This window comes from Prunus avium, chromosome 4 (assembly GCF_965620075.1).
Source record: "Prunus avium chromosome 4, drPruAviu1.hap1.1, whole genome shotgun sequence".
NCBI classification, from domain to species: Eukaryota; Viridiplantae; Streptophyta; class Magnoliopsida; order Rosales; family Rosaceae; genus Prunus; species Prunus avium.
In genome coordinates this window covers 18410163-18424610 of record NC_142287.1, presented here as the reverse complement: position 1 = coordinate 18424610, position 14448 = coordinate 18410163, and the positions used below count along the sequence as shown (strand labels likewise).

The following is a 14448-nucleotide window of genomic DNA, read 5'->3' as shown; positions in this document are numbered from 1 at the left end:
TTATGATCGTAGAGCCTATCATGCACGCACTTTTCTCATCACACAAAGCCTATCTTGTACGTTGTTTAGGAATTGGAAATATGCATCTCTCCACGTCTTTTTTAGCATTAAAGGACCACAAAATCCACCAAGTCCTACGATGAAGCCAAGCACAACTGAAGTACAAACCCACGAAATTTGGGGCTCATTCTCCATATCTTGGTTATTACGGTGCATTAGAGGACACTCATTCCGAAGAGGGGCACCACAAAGTTTCGGATTCCCCTCAAATGCAGAGACATCAAAGCCTTGGAGCTGAGTGCTTTTTGGTATTGGCCCTTCGAGATTATTGTACGAAACATTCAAAGAGGACAAGAAATTAAGGCTCGTCAGTGATGGTGGGATTTCTCCTGACAAGTGGTTCATTGAAAGATCCAACGTCTCCAACTTTTTTAGGTTGGATATTTTGTCGGGAATGTTCCCAGAGAAATTGTTGCCGCCAAGATCTAATGTACGAAGAAGGACCAATTGGCTGATCTCAGTTGGTATGTTCCCATTGATGCTGTTTTGGTACAGGTATATAGCTGGTGGAAAGAAAGAAAGGGAATTGTACTGCAAAAAGTCTGCATCACTTGCTGGTTTGACGAAGAAAGGCAATTGGAGATAAGTATGATCTACTTGAGCTGCAGTTTGTTCAGACACCAACATTGGTAATTTGCAAAGTTGCTTTGGAAGCTCACCTGAAATTCGGTTGTTGCCCAAGTTTATGTGAAAGAGGCTTGGAAAATTCCCCATCCATGTTGGAATTGAGCCTGTGAATTTATTAGAGGACAAATCTAAGACCTCTAGCTTTTTTATTTTGGATAACCATACAGGTAAGGGACCAGTGAGCTGACAACCGCGGAAAGACAAAATACCAAGATTTTGGAATCCATCAACACGAACAATGCCATCACCATTTGGCATTTTTTCACCTATAAAATTGTTTGAAAGGATGAGAACCTTCAGACTTTTGCAGCCCATCAGTATATTCATTGCGCTTGTGATATTGGACAATCTGCTCCCAGAAAGCGAGAGGAAGGACAAATATTTCAGTGAAAGAATCTGAGGCTGTATTTGTCCGTCTAAGTCATTTAAGCTCAGCCGAAGTGCTTTCAGGGACTTGCATGAGTAAAGGCTAGTTGGGAAAACACCAGTGAATTGATTACTCACAAAGTCAAGTTTAGTAAGGCGACTAAGTTTGGAGAAATCAAGCATGGAGAGATTTCCTACAAAATGGTTGAATCCGAGGTTCAGTTCTCTAAGGTTTGCGCAATTCAGCAAAGACGGGGGCAGAGAACCTGTTAGATTGTTGAAATGAAGAAGAATGAGTTTCAATTTGGAGAGCTTGCCCACATTCATCGGAAGCATGCCACTGAATTGATTAACATAGAGTTCAAGGATTGTGAGGTTGGTGAGGTTGACAATTTCATCACTAATGCCTCCATGAAGCGCATTGCTAGGTAACGAGATTTCTTCAAGTGTGGTAGCATCATAGATATCTTCTGGAAGTGGTCCAGAGAGCCTATTGTAACCAGCACGAAAAACCTGTAGTTTCGAACACTTCCCTAGTCCACCAGAAATATTGCTGCTGAATTTATTGATGGAAAAATCCAACAGCCTAATCAGGGGAGAAGAATGAAGACATATAGAGGATGGGATAGAACCTGAGAAGGTGTTGTTCCTGACATTGAAACTAGTCAAATTCCTAGCTCGTCGGAAGAATGACGATGGAATCGCACCATGGAAGTGATTGTTGGACAAGTCCACCATGCGAGTGCTGGATGGAATGAAAAGTGGTAGCTCTCCAACTAGAAGGTTATAGCTCAAATCAAGGATCTCAAGACAATTCAAGGACAAGAAGAAACGGGATTCAAGTGAACCGTAGAGTGAATTGTGGGAGAGGTTCAAGAGGGACAGATGCGTGAGATTTTCAAGTGAGGGAAAAATACCTCCTTTGAGATTGAGCCCTGATCTGGAGGGCAAGTCCAAATCTGTGACCCAACCGTCGTGATCACAGGTGATGCCCTCCCATTGGCAACAATCAATGGAAGTCCAGTTCAAAGAAGGAGAAGACAGTGTGAGAGCAAAGGACAAGAGAGAGCTGCGTTGAGTTTCATTGCATGCATAATTTGTGGACATAATGGAGGACAATAAGAGGACGAAAAGGAGGCCACGAGCCATTTGGTGGTAAGGAATATTCACTACTTGCATGTTTCTGTGATGTATTTGCTTATATTATGTGTATTTAGATTTCACAGGTTTGTATTTATAATGGGGAAAATTTATAAGAGTTTGAAGCAATGCAACTAAAAAGCGTACTTTCTTTCTTTTTCTTTTGGCCTGAAAATGATACTTCAATATATTGAACGACACCCAACATCTCCTACAAACTGAGAAAGTGGTAAAAAAACCAACCGCACAATACAAATTTACAAATTTTCCTTGCCCCCACACCGAACATCTCCTACAAACTGAGAAAGTGGTAAAAAAAAACCAACCGCACAATACAAATTTACAAATTTTCCTTGCCCCCACACCGAACATCTCCTACAAACTGAGAAAGTGGTAAAAAAAACCAACCGCACAATACAAATTTACAAATTTTCCTAGCCCCCACATCAATGGCGAAGTCAGGATTTTGTGTGTGTGGGGGCCTCTTACAAATTAGTATGAAGTATATATTGACTTAATGAGCCACCATTTTTAACCTAAATCGTATTTTACACTAAAACCGATTTTTCATATTTTGATTTGGTGGGAATTTGATTTTTTAGTATTTTTATTTGAATCCAAACTGAGAAAGTATTTTACACTAAAACCGAACATCTCCTACAAACTGAGAAAGTGGTAAAAAAAACCAACCGCACCGAACTTCTCCCACAAACTGAGAAAGTGGTAAAAAACCAACCGCACAATATAAACTTTCCTAGCCGCCCCCATTACGTCAAAGAGAGACTTCTAATGAAGTTTTCATTGGAAGTCAAATAATAGTGGCGCACATACGTCTTCGACGTATTGATCGGTTTTGAAGAATTCAGAATATGCGGCTGTGGTTGTTTCCCACTTTATCAGTTTGTAAGCAAACGTTTTGAAGTTTCATTTCAGGATAAAATTAAAAAAATAAATAAGAATGCTTTGTTATTGGCTTTAATTGCTCCTAAGTCCTAACACTCTGATTTGCTCCGACATATGAACACAAACCTGCAGACAATCTAAATCTATCAAAAACCAGGCACATTCAAGAAGAAATTAACATGCTGCAGTCTGCTCACCCATTGCCTCATGGCTTCCTTTCCATCCTCTTGTTCTCTTCCATTATTTCTAAAAATATTCATGCATGCAACCAAACTGAACGCAGAACTCTCAAGTCCTTCTCCCCCAGTATGTCTTCTCATCCTATAAATTGGACTTCCCTTAGTTCTTTCCATTTGGAGGGCATCCTTTATCGTCACCCACGTCGGCCCTTCCTTCAACCAGGAGACACCTCTAATTGCGGTAATTTTCCCCCACTTAAAAAACATATTTCACCCACAATTTATACTTTAGATCAATGGAATTTGATTGCTTGGGTCCAAAAGTATTGTAAGTGAACATGGCATCCCGACGTATGTTATCGATTCACACAAATTTATAATATGTAGCTTTTGAGTCATTACATGTTATACTTTGAATGAATTGGTAACATGTCACATGGTGTTATAACTAAACACAATTGCTCATATCTTTAATTTTTTTTTAGGGGTTATTCGCAGCAATGGTCCCTCAACTATACCCTAAGTTACACTTTGGTCACTCAACTCAAATATTAGTTGCAGATGTCACTCAATTAGGTGTTTTGTTGTACCGTTAGTCCTACCGTCAAGTCTGTTACTTTTTTTAGTTTGAAATGATGACGTGGCAAGCATCTCTTAGATTATTAAAGGGCAAATGTGACTTTTCAGTTAAGATTATTTGTAGCAATGATCCCTCAACTATACTCAGAGTTACATTTTGGTCACTCAATTAGGTGTTGTGTTGCACCATTAGTCCCTACCGTTAGATAGACTTGACGGTAGGACTAACGGTGCAACAAAACACCTAATTGAGTGACCTCTGCAACTAATATTTGAGTTGAGTGACCAAAGTGTAACTTGGGGTATAGTTGAGGGACCATTGCTGTGAATAATCCTTTTTTTTAGGGTTAAATACTTTTTGGTTACTGGATTTTACACGAAAATTCAATTTGGTCATTGAGAAAAAAAATTAGCCAAATTTGTCACTGTATTTCCCAAAGTTTACAATTTATAGACATTCCGTTAAGTGTAGTTTTTTTTTTGTTGGAAGCACCTTTAGTCAAACCGAAACCAAACCAAACCAAACCAAACCAATTTTTTTTGGGTTGAAGGAAAATTGTGAGGTATAAAGAAACTAAAAAGGCCAAACCAAATTAAAATGAAATCAACAACTTACCAATATATTTTGGTGCTCTATCACCTTAATTATATCTCCTTGCCAGCCGAAGTCGAAATACAGTTCTCACTCAATCGATTCAGGCTTCAATATAGAGCACCAAAATATAGAAATTTGATTGCACCAAAATAATATAGAGGAAGAAGATTGAACGTGCTTACTAGAAAACAAAAAAATAAAAAATACTGCACTTAACAGAAGATAACTTAATGTCTATAAATTGTAAACTTTGGGAAACACAATGACCAATTTAGCTATAAAAAAATTGGTTTTGTTACTTTGAGCAGGAATCATTTCAAATAGCAGTGGCGGACCCACAAAGGTGCAAGAAGGTGTAGGTGTACCTCCTCTCGCCTGAAAATACCATAGAAGTCAGTCATCCTGTACTCTTGGGCGACTGGGCAAGAATGCCCACAACCTGTTAGTGAAAAGGCTAGAGTGAAGAGCAACAACAGCAAGCGCGATCTGTTATTCTTTTTAATGATCTGGCCAAAACGAATCGTTTTGGACCAGATCAATTAATATGTTTTAAAATCTCTGTGTGCATTACACGTGTTTAGTTTTTGTTCTATTAAAGACCACATCATGCTACAGCTTCAGTTTGAAGGGTAGAGTAGTCATTAGAGTTTACTAAAATATGCATTTCACAAAAAAAGAAGAAGGAATAATTAGGAGTTTTCATGTTTTATTAGGACCACCAAAAAAGAAGTGCAGAGATACTAGAGTTTGATGGCTTAACCTAGAAACACTTTGATATATATATATATATATATATATATATATATATATATATATAAAAGCACATATTGAACATAAAAATGCTGTTAAATTGCAAGTTCTTCTTTTCTTTTTTTTCTTTTCCCACTATATAAATTGTACATTTATGACAAGCCAATTTTGTTAGTTCATATATACATTACAATATTGTAAATCCAATTAATCAATATATTCAAAACATGAATGATCATCATGCAAGTTCTTAGAGAATCTTTTTTAATTAATAAGAAAATATTATTTTTTTCATGAATTATGAATAATAATAGTATCAGTTCAATTATACGGGTGATTTTTGTCTGAAAAAATTGACAATTTCCAAAGTAATTTTTTTTTTTTTTTTTGTGTGTGGAACTGTTAGCCTTTGAAATGTTGCACCTCATCTTAAAATTCCTAGATCCACCAGGGCAAATAGGACTTAGATTTCATGGATGCAAGCTTTTTCATTGTGGATCTCCGTTTTGGTGGCACTCCACAATATATCACGTTACTTGGTTTCAAGAGTTTATTCGAATTGTATCTTCATATATTTTAGAATGCTCCATCAATCTTTTCACAAGTTCATCTTTCTTATTCTACATAGCCCTTACTGCAACACCTTGCCTTTTCAGCGACACCTTCACTCTCCCTACGAGTCTTTCTTTCTTCATCAGAGTTTGATGCTGAATGTACGTAACTCATCTGAATTATATTGTTTTTCATCCATGTTCATATCCTCAACTTGTATATTTGCCACCCAGGTGTTTTTTTGTTTCTTACCTCATCTGATGAAAGTCTCTAGTGTATCAACTGCATCATCGTAGAAATTATCATCGTCGAGCATTGCATCAGCAAAGAAGGTAAATAAAGTGAAAAAATAGTTAACAAGTAAGACCTGTGTACCAACAACGAGCCACTAAAACGAAACACTAAAGGAAACACAAGCATAGGGTCCAAACTCGAGAATACTCACCTGGGTTGATTGAGCCTCTATCAGATTCGATTCGTCTCCTTGCCATCTTTATGCAAACTCACGAGAACTGATTGATATTCAAGGGAATTGATTGAATTTGAAACCCCAATTCTCATGAACGCAGACTACTCACGGCAGTTGTCATTGTTGCTAAGGAATAGAGTTGCGAGGGTTTTGCTTTGTGTTAAAATACCTTTATGCCCACTCACGTGTGATGCACATGTCTATTTGACAGATTGTCCTACATATTGGCTAACATATGTAAGTAGAGGGACTAAATTATCCAAATTAAAAACACAGAGACTAAATTGGCTTAATGGGTAAAACACATGGGCTATTTTGACATTTAAGCCTTTAATAAATTCAATAATAGTCACATTTTAGGGCAAGAAGAAATCAAACCCCAACTATTAATAGCTGAAAATACATAAAAATACTTAAACAAGTTTCTAAACTTTCTCCGCATCCTAATGATCATAGAGCCTATCATGCACGCACTTTTCTCATCACACAGACCTATCTTGTACATTGTTTAGGAATTGGAAATATTCATCTCTCCATGTCTTTTTTAGCATTAAAGGACCACAAAATCCACCAAGTCCTACGAAGCCAAGCACAACCGAAGTATGAACCCACGAAAGTTGGGGCTCATTCCCATATCTTGGCTATTACAGTGCATTAGAGCAGTTCCAGCAATTGTCTCTTGCCATGGCAAGAGGGGGGGGGGGTGTTAGGGCAGCCACTATTAATTTTTTTGTTTTTTTTCACAAATTTGTTTACTTAAATAATTAATTTGGACAATATTTTCGGATAAGATTTTTGGGTTCTTACGTGTCAATACTATTCATATCTCATAATCGGATAAAATTTTCGGTTTCAAAATTCAAATTTCAATGAAATTTCATATGAATTTCAAATTTCAAATAAATTTAATCTGAATTTCAAATTTCAAATAAGATTTTCACCCTCTAAAATTGCGCCACGTGTCATCTTTATCGGCCAAAATTTTTCTATAAAACCAGAGCCTCAGCTCATACCTCTCACACCATATCTTCTCTTTATTTTCATTTCTCAGATTTTAGAATTTATACTCCAATGGCAGACATGAACGAGATGTAGGAGAGGCAAATGCGAGAATTTAGAGAAAGAAGGCGTAGACGAGGTGCAGGCAAAACTGGATATGCAAATTGTCACAGCAGTGGCTATGCTTGAAGAAGAAAACCAGAGCAGCCGTGGTTCACGAGAAGGTCGTGGCTCGAATGTGGATAGACATAGACATTCTCGGGGTAAGAATCTTCTGGAAGATTATTTTATCCCAACTTCTCTGTACTCTGATGTTGATTTTCGAAGGAGATATAGAATGCAACCCCATTTGTTCAATAAAGTCATGCATGATATTTGCAATTATGATGAATATTTTGTTTGAAAGAGAAATGCTACTGGAAATTTGGGACTGCTTCCCGAGCAAAAGTTCACAGTTGTTATACGAATGTTGGCGTATGGCTCATCTGCTGATCAAGTGGATGAGATTGCCCGAATGGGGAAGTCCACTGCTTTGGAGACCTTGGTGAGATTTTGTGATGCAGTCGAAACTCTGTACACTAGGGACTACCTGCGTAGACCTACACCCAGGGACCTCTAACGACTTCTACAGAAAGCCGAAACTCCAGGATTTCCAGGAATGATTGGTAGCATCGACTGCATGCACTGGCAATGGAAAAATTGCCTGACAGCTTGGCAAGGAGATTATGGGAATCGGAAAGGCCAAAAAAGCATCATCCTTGAAGCCGTTGCAGGTTTTGATACGTGGGTTTGGCATGCTTTCTTCGGAGTTGCCGGATCTCAAAATGACTTGAACGTCCTGGGTCAATCCTCGGTGTTCAATGATGTTTTGAGAGGGGAAGCCGCAAATATCACCTATCAAATCAACAATACCGTCTACCAAAATGGGTATTATCTAGCTGACGGCATCTACCTGAAGTGTACCACATTTGTCAAGTCAATTCCGCATCCCCGATCCTAGAAGCAAAAATTATTTGCTACCTATCAAGAGGGGTACAAAAAAGATGTGGAGAGGTGCTTTGGTATCCTCCAAACCCGGTGGGCTATTATTAGGGGTGCGGCACGTCTGTTTGATGAGGAGGTGCTGAGAAGCATAATGATGACATCCATCATTCTCCATAACACGATTGTGGAGGATGAGTATGATTACAATTCTGAAGACGTGTACGAACCGGATCCAATGAACACGGCCTTGACACGAATTTATGAAAAACTCATGGGGCCAAATGGAGAACCAGTACAGCATGAACTGTTGGTTAGGGATGGTCGTGTAATGACCCGTATGATTGATCGATATATGGAGATGCAATCGTCTTATATTCATGAACGACGTCAAGTTGACTTGATGGAGCATTTATGGGCGGTGAAAGGCAATGACGGTGAATGAAGTGAAGTGAAGAAGTTTGTTTTATTTATTATGTTTATGTTTTATTTTTTGTTATGCTTTCTTTGTTTAATGCTTTGGTGGTGGTTTGTTTATTATTTTTATTTTTTTTGGTCTAAACCATGAGGTGGTCCTGGATGGGTTCCCAACTATGGGTGGCACCTTTAAGCCTTAACCACAACCCAGACTAATCCCCACTCACACCGGGTCGGCCCGTAAGGGGTAAAGTGTTGGCCAAAGTGGTGACTCCGTACAAGAGCAGGGATCGAACCCCTGACCTCTCTTAAGGAATGAGAGTGCCGAACCACTCACACCAACCACCTTGGTTGTGGTTTGTTTATTTTTAATGCTTTGGATGTGGTTTGTTTTTTTATGTATGGAATGTATTGAATAAAAATGTATTTTACTGAATGCATGAATTACAACTAATTTTCAAAATAAAACATTAAAATACAATGAAAATAAAATACATGAATTACAACTAATTTTCAAAATAAAACATTACAATACAATGAAAATAAAATACATGAATTACAACTAATTTTCAAAATAAAACATTAAAATACAATGAAAATAAAAGGCAAACAAACTAACTTAATGGTTTTGATCATTTAACCAATTCGTGTTGCTAGGTCCATCGTCACGAAAAAGTCTTCATCTCATAACATCCCTTCGTTCTAGCTTCCAAAATTGTTTTGTTTCAGGGGACATATGGCTTGTATCCAGGGCCATGGTTTCCCGATCCAGTTTCTCAATGTTTTGCTTGCATTCATACTCCCTTTCTTTTACACATTCTGCTTGAAATATCCTCTCATCTTCTTGGTTTCTCTTCTCAATTTCAAGTCTCATGGCGCTTTGCCTTGCAATTTCCTCCAAAAATTTAGATGAATTACTAGTTGAATTACTCATTATCTTCGCCTTCGCCGCCTTTCTCCCAATAGGCCTCGGCTCCTTTTGGATGGGTGAGTCTTCGCTCATCGGGGAATCGAGAGGCAAATCCGATGCCATTGAATTATAGAGTGGCGTCTCGTTCTACACAACGGCCGGACCCGTGGGAATAATTCTGAAACGTTTGCAATTTTTTACTACCTCCCAACATTCATGATGGTTAAAAGATTTTTTTCTTGCCCAGTAGCACCAAACCACATTTGTGCTTGCACTATTTATTTATAAAAAAATATTGGAAATACAAGAAACATTAAAAAATATTGGCAATGCAAGAAACATTAAAAAAATATTGGCAATGCAAGAACTATTAACAAAATATTGGGTATTTATTAAATATTAACAAAATATTGACAATGCAAGAAACATTGATAAAAAAATATTAGGACATTAAAATTAATAAAACAAAAATTACAAATAATTTACCTCATCGGTAAGATTTTCACTGCTTCTACGGTTTTCCATCGCTTTTGTCAAGGCATCTCTCCATTCCCCCAACTCTTTATTGAGAATTTTCCACCTACTAGACAATGCCATTTCCGTACGGTTCGAACTCAATCTTCCACAAAATTCGGAATGAATTTTTTTCCACATTTGAAAGAATTTAATCTCATTGCCCGTGACGGGACAATGAGAAATTTGGACCCAACACTCACACAACAAAATATCTTCCATGGTGTTCCATGCCCCAACTCCGTTGATAGAAGAAGCCATAAAGATGATAAAGAAAAATAAAACTTGAAAGTGAATAAAATGTTGAGTAAAAAGTGAATAATAGTAGAAGTAGGAGAAAATGTATGAGGATTTGGTGTTGAAAGTGAAGAGTAGTGGTAGGTATTTATAGAAAAAAAATTCCAGTATTTTTTGGTATTTTTTAGAATTTTTTCGGAATTTTTTTAAATATTTTTATTGCAAAAATATTGGCTGCCGTTGGATTAGAGAGAAAATCACGATTGGAGCGCCCAGATGACGACACGGGGCCCAGAGCCGTTGGCACAATGCAGGGCTGACGTCAGCACGCGAAGTTCAAATTTTTTTACCGTTGGCGCGTCGCTGACGTCAGCCCTGCCCGCGTTTTGGATCTGGGGCTGGACCTGCCCTCGGGCCAGCCCGTCTTCGTGTTCCCCACATGGAACTCGGGCTAGCCTCAGCTGCTGGAGCCTGTTTTTCTCCCAAAACCCCCCCAGCTCGAGTCCAAAACGAGCTGCTGGACTTGCTCTTAGAGGACGCTCAAAACCCCCCCATCGGTTTGTGGATGGTAAGCGCTGCTGAAACATATAACTGATGGTATGAGCTTAGCATAATATGAAATAAACCAATTAAAATATAAACTTATCTAAACTTGAAAAAAAAAAAATCTAATTAAAATGAAGTCTTGAAAGTTGAAACCGCGTCCGTGAGCAACCTGGTAAAAGCTCCTTCCAAGCATTTAATTGCCATTATGGTGGCGGATCCAGAAATTTTCATTCTGGGGGTAAACGCGTAAAAGGTTAAAAAAAATTCTATACAAAATAGACCCATCGAAATGAAACGATAATATTCTAATTCATAGTTAATAGATAAAACCATGCAAAATACTCATGCTCATTATCAAAGAGAACTGTATCAACTTCAAAAAATAGATACATTGTAATACACCATAAATATCTCTAATAATGTAATAATAAACCAAAAAATTAGCGTAATCCTCTGCGCCTCCCAATGTGTCTCATCGTATTCGACATAAGAGTTGTCATATATTAGCTCAATCTTGCTCATTTTAGGGCATTTACATCATTTTGAGGTTCATCGTCGTTTTGATTTTGGGCCTTATCTGCATTTCTTCTGGGTTCTAACTCTCAAACTTTGGACCTTTATAAGTACTGTCTTAGGGGGAGCTTATTCAAGCTAATATTTCTTCAATATGTAAGAGTTAAGTTATTCTTGTAAAACTCTTTATGGATTGAACATCTAAGACTTTTTACCTAGATTGACCTTAGGTTCCTTCCTACATTCATATCATACATGAAAAATTATTTTATGTAAAAATATTGGCCAAGTATGAAAAATGGTTTTTCTAAATAATCATTTTCTCAAGATAATTTTTGGCGGCTTTTATTCCTTACACATCAAATAAGAAAACTTGATTTTATGAGATTTTAGTATGAAGTATATATTGACTTAACTAGCCATCATTTTTAGCCTAAATCTTATTTTGCACTAAAATCGATTTTTCATATTTTGATTTGGTGGGAATTTGATTTTCTTGTATTTTTATTTGAATCCAAATAGGGGGTACTTTCTTATTTACATTGTAAACTTAAGTAAAGAGAGTAATATAAAAATAAATGAAAGTAAAAGGACAAAGACATTTACTTAAATACTGAAAATTGAAATAAGGTAATCTGTCTGTTGTGCTGGTGGCAATTTGCAGAGGTCAACATCTTCACCTCTAATGATGGATTACGGGCTTGCAAGGGTCGATTGACCTCTCTTGCCCCTCTGTGGTTCCGCCCCTATGATCCCTGCTAGAGTAGAATAAAAATTAGACTTAATTGAATTCCAATTAAAACGATAAAACTAAATAACATCTAACCCTGTTAATAATAAAGTGAATGTGGGTGAGATGTGTTTCCGAAGTGAGGGAAAAATACCACCACGGGCGGTGTTCCCGGGGTTAGGTATATGGGTGTATCCGGTTGCAGTGGGGACCCGAACGAAGGCCCGAATACCATGTTTAGCGGTGATCCCGAATAGCTCAGGGGCTTGGTCAGATCGATCAAAAGGAGGAGGAGAAGACAGGATGGAATTGCATGCACGAATATTGATAGAAATAATGGAAGAGAATAAAAGGATGAAAAGGATGCAGCCATGTTGGATTGGGTGATGAGACTGCACTAGCATGTTTCTTCGTGAATGCGCCATGTCTTTTTGAAAGATTTATTTTGCCGACAGACAGCTGGTATATTTTTTATGCTAAGGGTTTGTATATATATATGTAGAAGCAGCAAGTTGGAGAGTGGGAGGGGGCGCCAATTAGTTAAGTGTAAAAAAAAAAATTTGTTATTGGAGTTAGGCACCGTAATTTCAATTAAGTGCTGCTATTTTCACCCCCTAACTCTATTTCCGTATTCATTTTATCTTCAAAATTTTAAAGACAAATTTACCCTTTTGAAAAATAATTTTTAAGGACTTAGGAAAAAAAAAAACCCTATTGTCCCTCATCCCGTGTCAAACCATGTTGACGTCACCTTCACTCTTAAGGAAATCCCACCAATTCAGGGATAACCTTTGCTTGTCATTCGTCACATCTCATCAAATAAGGAGTAGCTAGTCATGCCCTCCTTCTATGCCTTCTCAAGTCCCAAGACACCAAATTAAGGGGAGCCATGCAAATGTCTCAGTCATCAATCAACCTTGTCTACTCCAACTTGGACTATAAAAGGGGGCTCACCACCTCCAAGCAAAAGGCCAGCAACTGCCACTTCTCCAATAGTTGTCCAAAGCTCTCCCAAGCTCTCTATTTCTCTTCTACTAGATCTCTCAGCCTCTCTCCTCGTCTCTCTCATGTAAAATATAATCTCTCCGCATTCAAATACAAATACAAAGCTATAAATTGTAATGGAGTGAAACCAAGAACTCATCATCCGTTAAAATTGTTAATGTGGTCCCAAGTGAACTACCAATTCTTCCAATTTTGAGAAAATAAATAAATATTGTGAGCAAAGTGAATTTGGTGGGCCATGAACAAAGATATGAAGATCTCCCAAAAGTGAAGACCAACTCATAGTCAAGCAAGGACATTATGTGGTCTCAATTGATGAAATCATGAAAATTGACTTTCTTATTGAAAATAATTCCACTTTGATCAAGGAAGAGAAAATTAACGATTAGTTCCATGATAAAAAATATTTGGCTTAATTGTAGTAATAGTCTCTAAATTTACACGTTATTTGTATTTTGGTTCTTGAATTCGCAAAATAATTTCGGTAGTCCTTGAACTCCCACTACTAAATTTCACTGTTTGCGCGACGAAGACAAATTTGTCGCGCAAAGTACAAAGTAGTCGCTCGAATAACAGCGCGACGAAATCACCGTCGCGCAAACTCAGTCGCGCGAAGTCCGTAAAGAAAGCCCTTGTGCGACAGACCATTGCTCATTTCGTCGCGCAACAAGCTCGTTGCACCAACAATTCTGGGACGGCTACACTTCGTCGCGCAAACAGTTTGCGCGACGATTATGTGTTCGTCGCTCAAAACTGTGCGACGATTTTCCGTCGTCGCACAGACATTTGAGAGGCGGCATAAGAATTGTCGCGCACCTTTATGCGCGACGAAAAAAAAATTGTCGCGCAAAGCTGGTGCGACGAATTACCATCGTCGCACAGACATTTGAGAGGCAGCATAAGGGTCGTCGCTCAGCTTTATGCGCGTCGAAAAATAACTGTCGCACAAACCTGGCGCGACGATGAACTTTCGTCGCTCAGTTTTATGCGCGACGACGAATAGATTGTCGCACAAACCCTGTGCGACAATGCCATTTGTCGCGCAAATATAGAGCTACAAAATTCTCGTCGTCGCGTTGCCTTTAGGGGATGACATTTTTCGTCGCGCAAACGTAAATATATTGTTTCTCCATTTAAATTATAATGGTTTGTATTTTCCTGTGGAAAATTTTGCGCGACGACATCACGGCATATGTTCGTCGCGCAAAAGAGCAATTAAATTATTAATTTTTTCTTTTTGGGGAAATTTTTGTTTGGTTTATTTATTTTTATAATTAAATGAAATGACAATAAAAAAATGTAATTAAGAGAAAGTTTTTGTTATAACATAATATAGAGTCAAATAAAAGAAAAATGTTTCAAATGTCATAAAGAAAA

General features: G+C 37.9%; 1 pseudogene; it reads right to left on the bottom strand.

Moving 5' to 3' along the window:
* On the bottom strand, window positions 1-2232 carry LOC110755224 (receptor-like protein 2 pseudogene; annotated as a pseudogene).
* Between the last annotated feature and the right edge of the window lie 12216 nt (window positions 2233-14448).